We start from the raw sequence: 13,119 nt of genomic DNA, 5'->3' as shown, positions 1-13,119 counted from the left end.
AGGAGGTGCGGAGCCGGGGGTGGGGGCGGGCCGCGCCGAGGTGAGCAGGACGCAGGACGCGGACACCTCCCGGTGATTGGCTGCAAATTACACGGGGAACAAGAGGCGCACGCGGGCCGCGCTCCTTTTCACAAATCCCCAGCTCGGCGCGGCCACGTTTCCCGGCCCGCCCGCCGCTGGCCCCACCGGCAGCGGGGAGGAGGAGGATTTGCTTTTTGCTCTCGCAGATAATTGTTTGGTGGGGATGGAAAGAGGGCGTTCCCACCCCTCGCCCCCTGCGTGCGTGCGTGTGTATGTGTGTGTGCACACACACGCGGGGCGGGGGTGTGTAAATAAACTTGTCTGGGTTCCCTGGCTGGGCTGAGATGAGCCAAGCAAGACACAGAAGGAAGGGCCTGTGTGTTGCAGGAAGGCTCTTAGCTCACACCCCGCGGCTTTTAAATGATATTCCTGGAGTGGCCAGGGAGACTCTTTAAAAATAACCGTTATCATTCGGATTTTAAAGGAAAGGAGAAATGAATGGGTGTTCTAGCTGTTCAGAGCCTTGAAGTATTACGCCAGAATGTAAAAGACTGATGTGATGCCTGACCGACCTTTAGTCAGCGGCTGCCTTTCTCTCTCTTCCTCTTCCTCCTCCATCTGCCTGTCTGGGTCTCTAGGCCCCATCCCCCCTCATCCCTGCCCCCTCCTTTACTATTCCGTCTTTGTAGTTCAGATTTCTATCACACGTTCCTATTTTTAATTCTAAACTTTGCTTGAAAACTACTTTGGTATCTAAGTGAATTTCTACTAATACTGTGATTAACGTTTGACTCCTTGTCACCTAGAAAGAATACTTCAAAGATAAAATCTTTATCACAGATCAAATTTAAATAAAATTTATGTACAAATGCTACTATGAGTTAACCTTTCACTACTGCATGAAATATTTAAAAGTTTGTGTCTTTTTAAATATTTTTTCCTTTGGTAAGGTGTTGAGAAAGGGTAGCCCTGTAGCCCAGGTTGCAACCGGGAGCTTGTGCCAGTCACCATGCCTCAGCCTCCCCAGTGCTGGGATGTAAGCCTGTTCATCTGGCTCTAAGTAATTTTTTCTGAGAGAGAACAGCACACTAACACTGATGAAGAAGAAGGAAGAATCAGATTGCTATAAAGTTACATATTGGAATAAAAACTACATTAGAGAGTAACTCAGAATTGTTTTGGAGAAAAAAATATGAGTTGTTTTGTAAGAACACAATCCTGAGAGACAGTTTAAGCTATTTGTATTTGAATATTCAAAAGACTGACCTTGACCTTAACAAGATTCTACCACCTATGGGATCTGGATAGTGGATAGGACGGTGGTGTGCATAGGCAAGGTGCTCTTTAAAGAGTGGGCAGTGACTGAAATAGCAGGCAAATGTGTTTGTGATTTTGAATACCATGTTTTTCATTTTTAAAACAGGCTAAGTTTGGTTATAAATAGTTATTTGTCATTTTCAGACAAAATAATTGGATAGTTTTTTATTAATTTTATTAGTAAGACATTTCTATATTTATAATGATGCTTTGTATAAGGAAGGAAACTTTCCATTCAATGTTTCTTTTTTTAAAAATATTTTATTTATTATTTTTATTTTATGTGTATGAGTGTTATGCCTACATGTATGTAATTGCACCTGTGTTGTGCAATGCCCAAAGAGGTCAGCAAAGGGAGTTGGATCCCCTGGAACTGCAATGCCTGAGGAGGACAGAAGAGGGTGTTGGATCCCCTGGAACTGGAGTTACAGACAGTTGTTAGCCACCATGTGGGTGCTGGGATTTGAACCTGGGTCTTCTGCAAGAACAGTCAGTGGCGTTAACTGCTGAACCATCTTTCCAGCCCCCCCACTCAATGTTTCTTTTTGAGCTAAGTATCATGTGAAATCTGTTAGCAAACTAGTCATTTCTTAATGAGTAAATGTATTCTACAAAGATTTTTTTCCTAAATGTATTTTCAAGCATATGTACATATGTATATATAGTTTGGGCTTCTATGAATTTGTTTTGCTTTTTAAGACAAGGTCTTGCAATATAGCAATGTGGCCTTGAACTTGCCTTTGCCTTCTGAGTGCTGGGGTTACAGGTGTGTGCCACACACAATTAGCTTCCACATTTTCAAATATTTAAAATGCTGCTTTAATATTACGTTTTGAGTGTGTAAACAGTTTTTCTTAAATAAAGACCTCATGCTCTCCCATGCCAATTTGTGTGTGTAGAAGGGTGTATGTGAGCCTACATGTTCATGTGGGTGTACACATGTGTGTATGTTTGTGCGTATGTACACGCACACATACATGCAAAAGCCAAAGGAGATTGTATCTTCCTCAATCACTCTTCTTGTTTTGAGACAAGATTTCTCAGTGAACCTGGAGCTCCCATTCAGCTGGGCTTGCTGGCCAATGAGCTCCAGGGACCTTTCTGTCTCTACCTGCTCAATGCCAGGTTTACAGCTCAGAACTCAGGTCCTCATACAGGGCAAGCACTTTACCACCTGAACCATCTCCCAATCTCCCTCATGCCCAACCTTCCTTTCTGGAAATTTCCAGTCTTGGAAATTCCTTTTCTTAGGTTTTCACTTGGGGACTCTAGAAGCTCTTTTTCAAAATCTTAAAGAGATGAGAGATTGTAAGCTTTCAATCAAAGGATTTTTAATTTCTAGTTGATAAAGCTACAGAACGCTTCATCTTCATAGTTAATAATAAGGGCTACTATTGATGAGTCAACAGTGCTAGACACTGTATTAAGTAATTTGCAGCATTTTATTTTGATCTAATAACCCCATAAGGAAATTGGTCAGAGAAAGCAAGGGGCCTAGATTAGCTCATGAAGCTAGAATGTTCAAAAACTACAATTTATACCAAATCCTGTCTCATTCCAAAACCTTATAGTCATAAGCTTTACCCCAGTGTCATGATCAATAATTAATTGGTCAGTAGACCCTCTCCAGAAATCAGATCTTAGATTTAATTATGATTATAGACTCCTGGCTAACATGGGATCACTTGAACACACAGACAAATTCTAAACAATACATCACTCATCTCCCATAGCATCCACCCTCTTTCCACCAGGGAACTGACTGTATGCTCAGCCCAGTCAGTAAACGAAAGCATCTCTGTTTTAGTCTGCTTGTCACTTTTTATTGCTTTGATATGACCTTAGAGTTATACTTTATTGTCCACTATGCCTCACAGTAGTCTATACCCTGTAGTGTCTCTCCAAGATAATACATGCCAGGGTATTGATAACTGCTGGCCACTGTTAATTCTCAATTGACTCTCATTCAGGATCCATAATTCCATGAAATTACAAACTTAAGGATTGCTTCTTCCACAAGATGCTGGCTACAACTTCCAACTGTTTGTGAGTGATTTGTGCCTTTACCCTGTTTTATATGTTTTGTGACCTGAAGCAAGAGTACAGGGACTTCATAGATACCCTGATGAGAAAAATGAAACTCCAACTTGAATGCCACCTCAAAAGTGTCCCCAGCTCTGCATAATGCAGTGTTGTGATACGATCGTAACCAGTATCATTGTCATTACCTCACAATCTTTGTAAAGGTAGCTACAGCTGTTGTAACAAACAGACCCACAAATATATCATTGCAAAACAGTAGAAGTAGGTCGGTTGCTCTTCTAGCAATCTAGGGTGGAAATTCCAGGTCAAAGGGCTGCTCAGCGATGAGCGATTTGAAGATTTTGTTGACTCCTATTTTGAGGCTTTGCCACCAACCACATCATCTATTTCAACACGGGCAGAAGGACACAGAGGAGGATGCAAGATTGATTGGTCTTCAAATGGAACAGGGTACTGTGCCTACTATGTGCTTGTCAAGAATGGAAAACATGGCTGGGCATGGTGGCACATGCCTTTAATCTCAGCACTCAGGAGGCAGAGGCAGGTGGATGTCTGTGAGTTCGAAGCCAGATTACTCTACATAAAGGTCCAGGCAAGCCCCATGGCCATCTCTCTCTCTCTCTCTCTCTCTCTCTCTCTCTCTCTCTCTCTCTCCAACAGCAACAGCAACAACAACAACAAAAAACAACAACCTCAAAACGTGCCATTCCTGACTGCTGCAAAGCTCAAAGATCATCGGGGCCACATCCTGAATTCAACTTTATTACTATGAAGGTCTGAAGAACCAGAAACATCTTGGTGGACAGCCAGCAGCCTCCCACCCACAGCAACACAAGGAGACCTGCTGGACAGACGAAGCAGACTACCCAGCACTGAATTACATCTTGAGGTTTTTGTCTCTCCTAAGAGCTTTTTTTTGCTAATTACTGCCCTTTGAGATTACCACTGAAAGAGGCAGTTTTCTTTGTGACTTTGCAGAAAGTTTGACAACTACGAACAAATTATGCTCACTTAAATATCTAAAGGCTAGGCAAGTCAATGCTTGACTATTTACATATTTTATTTATTATTTTTATTTTATATGTATGAGTATACTACCTGCATTTAAGTAGGTTCACCCATGTCATGCAAAGCCTGTGGAGATCAGAAGAGGGCATTGGATCCCCTGGAACTGGAGTTACAAACAGCTGTAAGCCACCATTTGGGTACTGGGAATCGAACCCAGGTCTTCTGCAAGAGTAGCCAGTGCTCTTAACTGGTGAGTCATCTCTCCAGCCCCAATACTTGATTATTTAAATAAAAATTTACTAAATAATAAAGAAAACAGAAATAATAGAGTCAAAGGAAATGTAATAAATATGAAATAAAATGACATAGTGATAAATCTTAGTTGCTGTCAAATTATCCACTGGTATTGTTTCAAAACCCAGAAGTGGACATGGAGGAATGGCTCAACATTATGAGCACTAGCTGCTCTTGCAGAGAACTTGGGCTCAGTTCCCAGCACCCACATGGCAGCTAACAACTGTCTGTAACCCCAATTCTAGGGGATCCAATACCCTCTTCTGACATCTGCAGGTGTTGCAGGACAGAGGTGCACTTACATACATGCAGACAATATACTCATACACATAAAAAATAAAAATAACAAAATAGTTTTAAAAACCAAGAACTTTTAGTCAGCCTTTAATGAAGTGTTCCTTATTAACTGACACCCTCTTCTGACACACACACACACACACACACACACACACACACATACACACACACTTAACAAATCAGGGAAGGCATGTGGAGTGCTGTCTCATCAAACATCCTAGAACCCACATCCTACCTCATATTTTTGGTGCTCTTTCCACTGCAATTCATGTTGTAAATAATAAAAACAATCATACTCCTTTAATAAGGAATATGTCGATAAAACATGAAGGAAAATTTCTCTCTCCTTTAAAACGTTATCTGGAATTTTAATTTTTTGATGTCTTTACTAAGGTTTGAGATTCTTGACCTTCAGGGATTGACTCACATGTAGCCTTGTGTCCTGCCTAACAGTCACTGCCACAAGGGCAGATCCTAATGTTCTGTGTCACACTCATTGAATTAAAGTAGCAGCCATAAAAGGTGTGCAATTATGTTCTTCGTTACACAGAGAACAAAATGCAAAATTCAAATGATGTTGCTCACAGCCCGCTACAGTCTCCATCAATCTCTTGAATCTTCTATGCCTCCTTCCAAGGACTCTACTCCTGCAGATTCACTTTCCTCAGAGGGGAAAATTAATTAATCGCTGTAATGTAAATACGGTTACTTCTTTAAGAGACTATTTCTATAATGATTATATAATAGCAAAATAATAGTTCACATGCTTTCATCCATGTTAATGGCACTTTTAGAAGTTTTCTTGTCTTAGTGACTCAACAATTGGAGTTTGATTAAACTATATTTTAAAATTAAAATTCTGCAACCCTATCATCTTTCATTCTAATTAAATGTCGACACATCAGGATCACAGCCCTGGCTTTCATATTTCAAGCTGGTACTTTTAGCCTGCAACACAGCAAGTCACATGCTTTGAGCTGCCTTTCCAGCCGTCTTCATTCTCTACCTGTCTTTCTAATGACTAGCTGGCTTCATCTATGGATTGTTTGGCCACAGCTAAGGACGAAAACTGTAACAATTGCGGATAATGAAAATAATGGGTTCACAGGGTTAAACCCCTTACCCTGGCCTTGTTAACACTGCATTTAAATCAACTGTGCTAATCAAGCCAAGCAAATTCACGTTTTTACATATAGTTTATATGCCAGACAGATGTACACCAGACTATCCTGGGCTTTACATTTTTGGAATTATTCTTTATGAGGCCAATTTGTTCTTACTCCATGCTTAGTTATTATGACATTTCTTCTTGCCAAATTCTCACTTCTATAAAATTATAACTCTGATACTCAGGAGTTGTCCCCAGACACAAAAATCTATATACTTTCTACCATAGCCTAGAAAAGGCTATCTGCAGATGGATAATTCTTCTATAGGCGTGCTGGGCTAATCTAGCTAGATGTGGATTGGAAATGGTTTTCTTTCTACTTTACCACAAGTATTAGGAATGCTTTATTCATTGAATTATCAGGAAAATGTTTCAGAGTTTTCAAAGTATTTACTTATAAAGGAAAATACTGCCTTGGTTTTGAAAACCATCAAGTCATGGTAGGCAGCTTTTAGAAATTACCAGATTTAAAATCCAAATTGTATTAGAGCCATAGGCTGTCCTTGAGGTTCTTCTTTTTCTCTTCTGGAAGTATCTAGACCCCTTATATGGACCTTTTCCCAGGAAGCTTACTATTGATTCAAAGCTGTGTGCTCTCTAAAGGCATCTCTCCTCAAATGGCAAGTAATGGGCAAGCAGCATCAACTGTGGAAATATTTTGATGGCATTTGTAACAATGAGCTGTGCAGAATCAGGTGGCACTGTTCTGTCAATAGGCACACACAGTATGGCAGCAGCCTTCGTCTCTAGGGCAGAGTCAGCTCCTTCTCTCAGGTCCTCTCTTCTATACACAAGTGTTAGATGACACAGTTTACAGAAATAAGAGAGCCCCTCTCAGAGTTCTCCTGACTCTCAGTCACCCCAAACCCAGCCTGCATCTCCTACTGCTCCTCTTAGCTAACGTACTGTATAGCTTGACGGGAAGAAATGAAATTTCTGTATAGCACTGAATGTTCTAGAAACAAGCTTCCAAATCTTTAAATTGCCTACAAGACTTGCTCAATTATTAAGAACAACCACCACCACCAACAACAAAATCTCTGGAATTCTTAAGGATGGAATTATATATAAAATTTACTTTTTAAAGACATAAAATTCAACTTGTAAAAATCATATATTTGAAGTTCTGTACAACCAAAATTAAATGTATTTAAAATCATTTGCTATTAAATAATGTCATCTGAAATCACCATTTTCATTTTGCCATTTTTTAATTCAAAAATTTTTTTCAAAAAAATGTGAAGATAGAATTTTTATTTTTTTTCTCATGAATTTGAGATTTTAACCTTCCAGTGTAATCTAGATACTCTCATTTGCAGGAGGACACGTTTATGAATACTGTCCTTAATGATTTATTTCAAATAAATAACATTCTCTGCGCATTTCTAAAAAAAATATGTTTCCATTGTTTAGTTTCAATTAACCCATTTAAAAAAAAAAAAAAAAGAAAAGAAACACATTTCAATTTTCCTTCCTTGAAAGGAAGAATTCAAGATAATATCTCTGAGGTGTTCACGTGCAATCCAGGCAGGCTCTTTTCCCTGGTGCTGACCTTTGTTATTCTGTAGTTATAGCAACAAGAAGAGTTCCTTCTGTCTGTCTGCTATGTTCTCTTTCCAGAGTAATGACAGTCTTTTATATGCTGCTGTATAGTATGGAGAATGCTCTATGTGTGTTGATTTCTTGATTTACTGATATGTTTAGCTAAACTAGCAATTTTAATGGAAAAATTTAAGTAAATGCAATTAATTGAAATAGTTTGCATGTTATATATGATATTTATAGATTATGGCTCATTCATCTGGATACTGTTTTGTTGTCTGCAAGCTTCCTTAATCAACTTGCATTTTAACATCTCAGTAATCATTTATTTATCCTATCATTATATCTTCTTAATCTAAATATATATAGAGAGGAAAAAATACAGAATAAACAAGCCCTTTCTGGGTCATAATCCAATGTAAGTATTTGTAGTTTACCTACCAAACTGGGCCATGCACTCTTACTCTAACCTTGGGTATTTTAAGTCTCATTTTACCAGTCTGAAATATCAGCTTGGTTATAGTAATAACCTATCTCAGAGTTTGTGTGGTTTAATTAATATTAGAGCTATTTAGTGGAACAGCAGCAAACTACCTCAAAATATAGCCTCCCCTGTTCCCCTTCTAGCTCTTGACATCACACACCTTTTCTTTTGGCTTCAGAGTAAATACCACATTTATTGTGCCTTTTATGCTTTCACTTCCATATCATGGTCTTTCCTACTTGGAACTCACCTCAGATGAAACACTTCCAACTTAGGATAAGAACAGTTTAATCTAGCAAGTAAACATTACATTTATCCTTCAAGTCAGTCAATGACTTGAATTTAATCCTTAAAATACCCTTTGTTTGGATCCATGGAGTTAAATAAATGGAGGGAGATATTAATTTTCTTTCAAAAATTGTAATATCAGAAAATATTGTGTTTACCTTCCATTCTGGAGATGGTCCTGGAGCTTCTTTTAGTGATAGAGACTGAAATTCACCAGCAGCTTTGGTACACTTTACTATCCAACACCACCTACCTGTTCCTGTAAGCCGCTAGAATGTGCAAGGCCAGCTCTTAGTACATTTGTGCCAACTCCTCCCTGGGCAGCAACGCCTAGCCAAATTAACAAGTGGAGGCTGACTCTCACCCATTGCTCTGCTTCCCAAGCCATGTTCCTGTGGGTCTAATTTCCACAAAGCATTGTTGGGGCCAGAAATTATCTAATAGTATCCTGATCAAGTCAAAGAGCAGTGACCATCATACCCATGCTTACTAGTACTAAAAAATAGCATTCATCTTTGAAATTGTATCCTGTAAGACTCTATGTAGGTAAAGGTTAAAATCATATTCAAGTATGTCTTTACCTCTTTATTGTGGATCTAGGTCACCTGAAACTCATTCTATCATGAACTAACTTTCTAAATAGAATGTAAAAACTATAAAATTTTCAGTTGTCTTAACTAATTGCTGCTGAGGGATGAGCTATATATAATTGAAAAATGCAGACTGGGTGGTGATGATAATAATAATATATTCCTTAAAAATGACTAATTTTTGAAAGAGAGGCCACTGTTCACAGTTCAGTCTGTGCCAGCTGTTAAAATTTTATAAGGGCCTCTTTGCTTTAAAGTACAGTTATTTGGAGGTTAGAGAGAGAGCTCAGCAGTTAAGAGCACTGGCTGCTCTTGCAGAGGACCCAGGTTGGGTTCCCAGAACCCACATGGTGGCTAACAACCATTTGGGATATCCAACATCCTCTTCTGGCCTTTGCAGGCATTGCATGCATCCAGTACACTTTATACATGCAGGAAGACATTACACTTGCACAATGGCATGCACACACCCACCACACACACACACACACACACACACACACACACACACACAGTAAAAATAAATCAGCAAAACCTAAAAAACCAAAAGTACAGTTGCTTTTACCTACTTGTAACTTGGTGCATTTTGGTTGCATGATGACACAGTGGCTTTTTGTTTGGAATGTTTCTATTTCTAATGATGTTCTATACCTGTAAAATTTTGACAATGTTATATCTATGAAAAGAAAAAAACCACCTCTGCTCTCCAGTGGCAATGTTAATTTATTTGAACATCTTTATTTACTAAGTTTCAAGAATCCAAAATTTGAACAGTGTCCAACAAGACATATCTTCTAATTGTTTCACTGCCCACGACTAATCTTGAAGAATAGATCCAGATGTGTAAGCCCCTTTAGCAGCTTTGATCTTCGACCACAGACAGAAGAATGTAAGAATTATTCTGACTACATGTCATTGTCACCATAACTAGCTGAAATTATGAGATTGGAAGATCACCAGTTCCAAACAAGGCACAACCATGGTTTACTGATGTCATGAGTGACATGATTCTTCCTATACATTACTGAATCATCCCCATCACCTTGGCTGTCATAAGAAAACTTGCTTCACAGTTACCACTGCACTAAGTCCAGGTATCATACCAGACATAAAATATATTCAAGGAAAGAATAAGTGTTTATTGTGTGTCTTTATGTTTTGCATGAGAAGCTTCCATAGAAGTACTACTGCTAACTCCTCTGAGATATAATTAACCAAAATTAGGTCACATGTCCCCACATAAACCAGTCATTCCCAAAGAGGATAAGACTAGTATTGTCTTGTAGGAATTTGTCATCTATGGGACTATAGATGAGTTCTTCTCAAGAACATAACAATGTCAAAGATACAAGCAATGCTTCTATTATGGGCCAAGAAGACAGGAAATGCACTGTGGTTGGCTAGGCAAATGAGGGTATTTGTCAACTCATATAACTAACTTTACTTATTCCTGCTGTCTCCTCATGAATCATGTCATATTATATAGAAGAGGAAATTAGTTTGTATTAATAGCTGTCAGTTCTTTATTGTGAGCAAATTAGTGAATTATAATTTCACTTATAAATATTTGTAAATTACTTATTTTCAGTTTTGATTTCTCTACCAACGAGTCCTAAATCATGCTCATGATCACAAGGCCTTTCATGTTATAAAAATCAGAGAATAGCTAAGTGTCTAATGTATAAGAGATATGAACTAAAATAATCTATGGATGTAAGGAGAAAGTGAAAAGAAGGGAGAAATTCAAGGAAATTAGGTTAAGATAAATAATAACATTTTTGTGACATGGAACATCTAGTCTGTGCTGTAGTCCATTTCCAATATTTTCCTATAATGTCTTTTGCTGGCCCTGGAAGCTATTGCCCTAACATATCTGCAAAGTATCATAAGCAAAGTAAATAGCCAGTCTTTAAATGTTCAAGTTGCTTCCCAAACTGACTCAAATTTGCAAAAATCTGGCATAATTTAAAAGTAAATAAATAGAAGCAACACTTAACAGAAGGTTCCTAACATAAACAAAGCTGTGCACGTTTTGTTTATTTATGGGATCTTGCAAAGTGTCATGTTCACTTGAAAATATTCAGTACTAGAATGATTGATTCTAAAAAACTGAATAGAGTTCAGTAACATAAGCCTTTAAAATTAAAAGTGTAAGAGGAAAAGAAAACTGGCATTTTATAATATTATATTTTGGAAAATATTTTTATCCATAGTTTCTGTTCAGACTTTTTGAAGGTTGTCTTTGAGAAAAATAGCTACTTTTTCCCCAAAAGTACATCCACCATATAAAATTCTCAAAGAATCAACAAAAATATAGTTTTTAATTTTTAAAGTGCATTTGTATAGGAATGTAATGAACCCCACCAATCATAGCACTTGTGTGTCACCAAAGATTGTTAGAATGTAAGTGTGAAATATTCTACATTAATATCTTTCATTCAACAAAATTTTTCCTTGTTCTAAAAAGATGTAATGTGTTAAAAATCCCTGTATCAGTGGAACTTTTAATTTACTGTCATCTCTTTACTCAGTAATAGCTTTGCACTTTTCAGCCTGTATTATTTGTTAGCAACTTTTCATCAAATAAATATTTCTTGAACTCTTAGTATGTGCATGATATGATGTCAAGAGCTAAGAAACTGCCCTCAGTTTAATAGAGAGTACTCAGACAGCACACACACACACACACACACACACATACACACACGCACACACATCTGATGACAATTATCACTCCTTGAGTATCATGTAAATGAAACTACAATCAAGTCAGAGAACATCAGCACACAGCTAAGGATTGAACTGTTTAATATGACCGCAGTAATTGGACCCTTCAAGAGGGGGAAAAAGTGATAATAATGAGACCCAGGAAGAAGAATATAATTACTTTGTGTATAATCTTTAAAGTTACATGAAGAAAAAGCCTTTGAAATGTTTAGGGTCTCTATGTCAGATGTGCTTTTATGATTGTTTTTGTTTTGAAAGGGTCCCTCTGACTGACTTTGAAGCCTCTGGTAACTTGGAGGGAAGAGGCCTTCTGTCCCTTAAGGGCATTTTAGATTCAGATGGAGCAGAAAGACGACTCTATAGGCAATGCAATGAATGCATTCAGCTTACTTAAAGGACAGATGAACTCCACAGCAAGAAAGTTAATTCAGAAAAAGTCATCAGAAAGGGAGATGATGGAAAATCTCCAAAGGAAAAGTACTCTGAAAATGACAAGTGATTCACAGAAAAAGTAATGGTACGTGGTCCTTCCTGAAGGAAGCAGTGCTCGGAGCAGTTCTATTTTTCACAAACAATTGTCCAGGGAAGAAATGGCAAACTTCCATTAACCTTACTGCTTTGAGTACAGTCCATAAATGGAGTTTTCTCATCAAATACTGAAGCTATGGTTGTTTCATAATTTATTTTATAGGAAACTATTATCTATTTTATATGAAAATCATAGAGGCTCACTCTATGTTTCAACTTACTCATGAAGAAGGCAGACATTTTACCAGTAAAAAAGAGAAAGGTTTCACAAGGTGAGAGGTTTCAGAGGTATTATACCTATGTGGCTAACTACACAGTCAATAGCATCCCTCCTCTGATCTCAGATCATGAACGTGTAAAGGTCCCCAAATTTTAACCTTGCATATTCCTCTCCTCACCTGCCTCCTGCGCTACTGACCAGGGGCAATCAATTCACCTTGTGATGCTTTTGTTCACTGGTTGTTTTGTAAGTCACAATCAGAAACTGGATTCCCAGGATATTGTTAGTTTCCATTCTACATAAACACCATCTAGTGACCATTCCCCTTGTTCCTCTGACTCCTGAGAGTGATTGTCCATCATTACCCAGATTACCTCTTTCCTCCACAATGTCTGTGGAAGTTTCTTTCATCTTTTTGTATTCACTGCAATGTATTTCTTTTGAGGGCATTATATACTCTGTTCTCTTAAGCAATCAGTGGGAAAGCCGCACCCTTGTTCCTCATCAGCACTTAGGAAACAGTGTCGCCTCCCGAAACGTTTCCCTCCTTTGCTTTGATATTAAGGTCATTTGACTTCAGCATCACCACCTA

The sequence above is a fragment of the Nannospalax galili genome, unplaced genomic scaffold (assembly GCF_000622305.1).
Source record: "Nannospalax galili isolate Female #2095 unplaced genomic scaffold, S.galili_v1.0 scaffold41, whole genome shotgun sequence".
NCBI lineage: Eukaryota > Metazoa > Chordata > Mammalia > Rodentia > Spalacidae > Nannospalax > Nannospalax galili.
The sequence above is the reverse complement of the archived record's forward strand: the minus strand, read 5'-3'. Positions refer to the sequence as shown.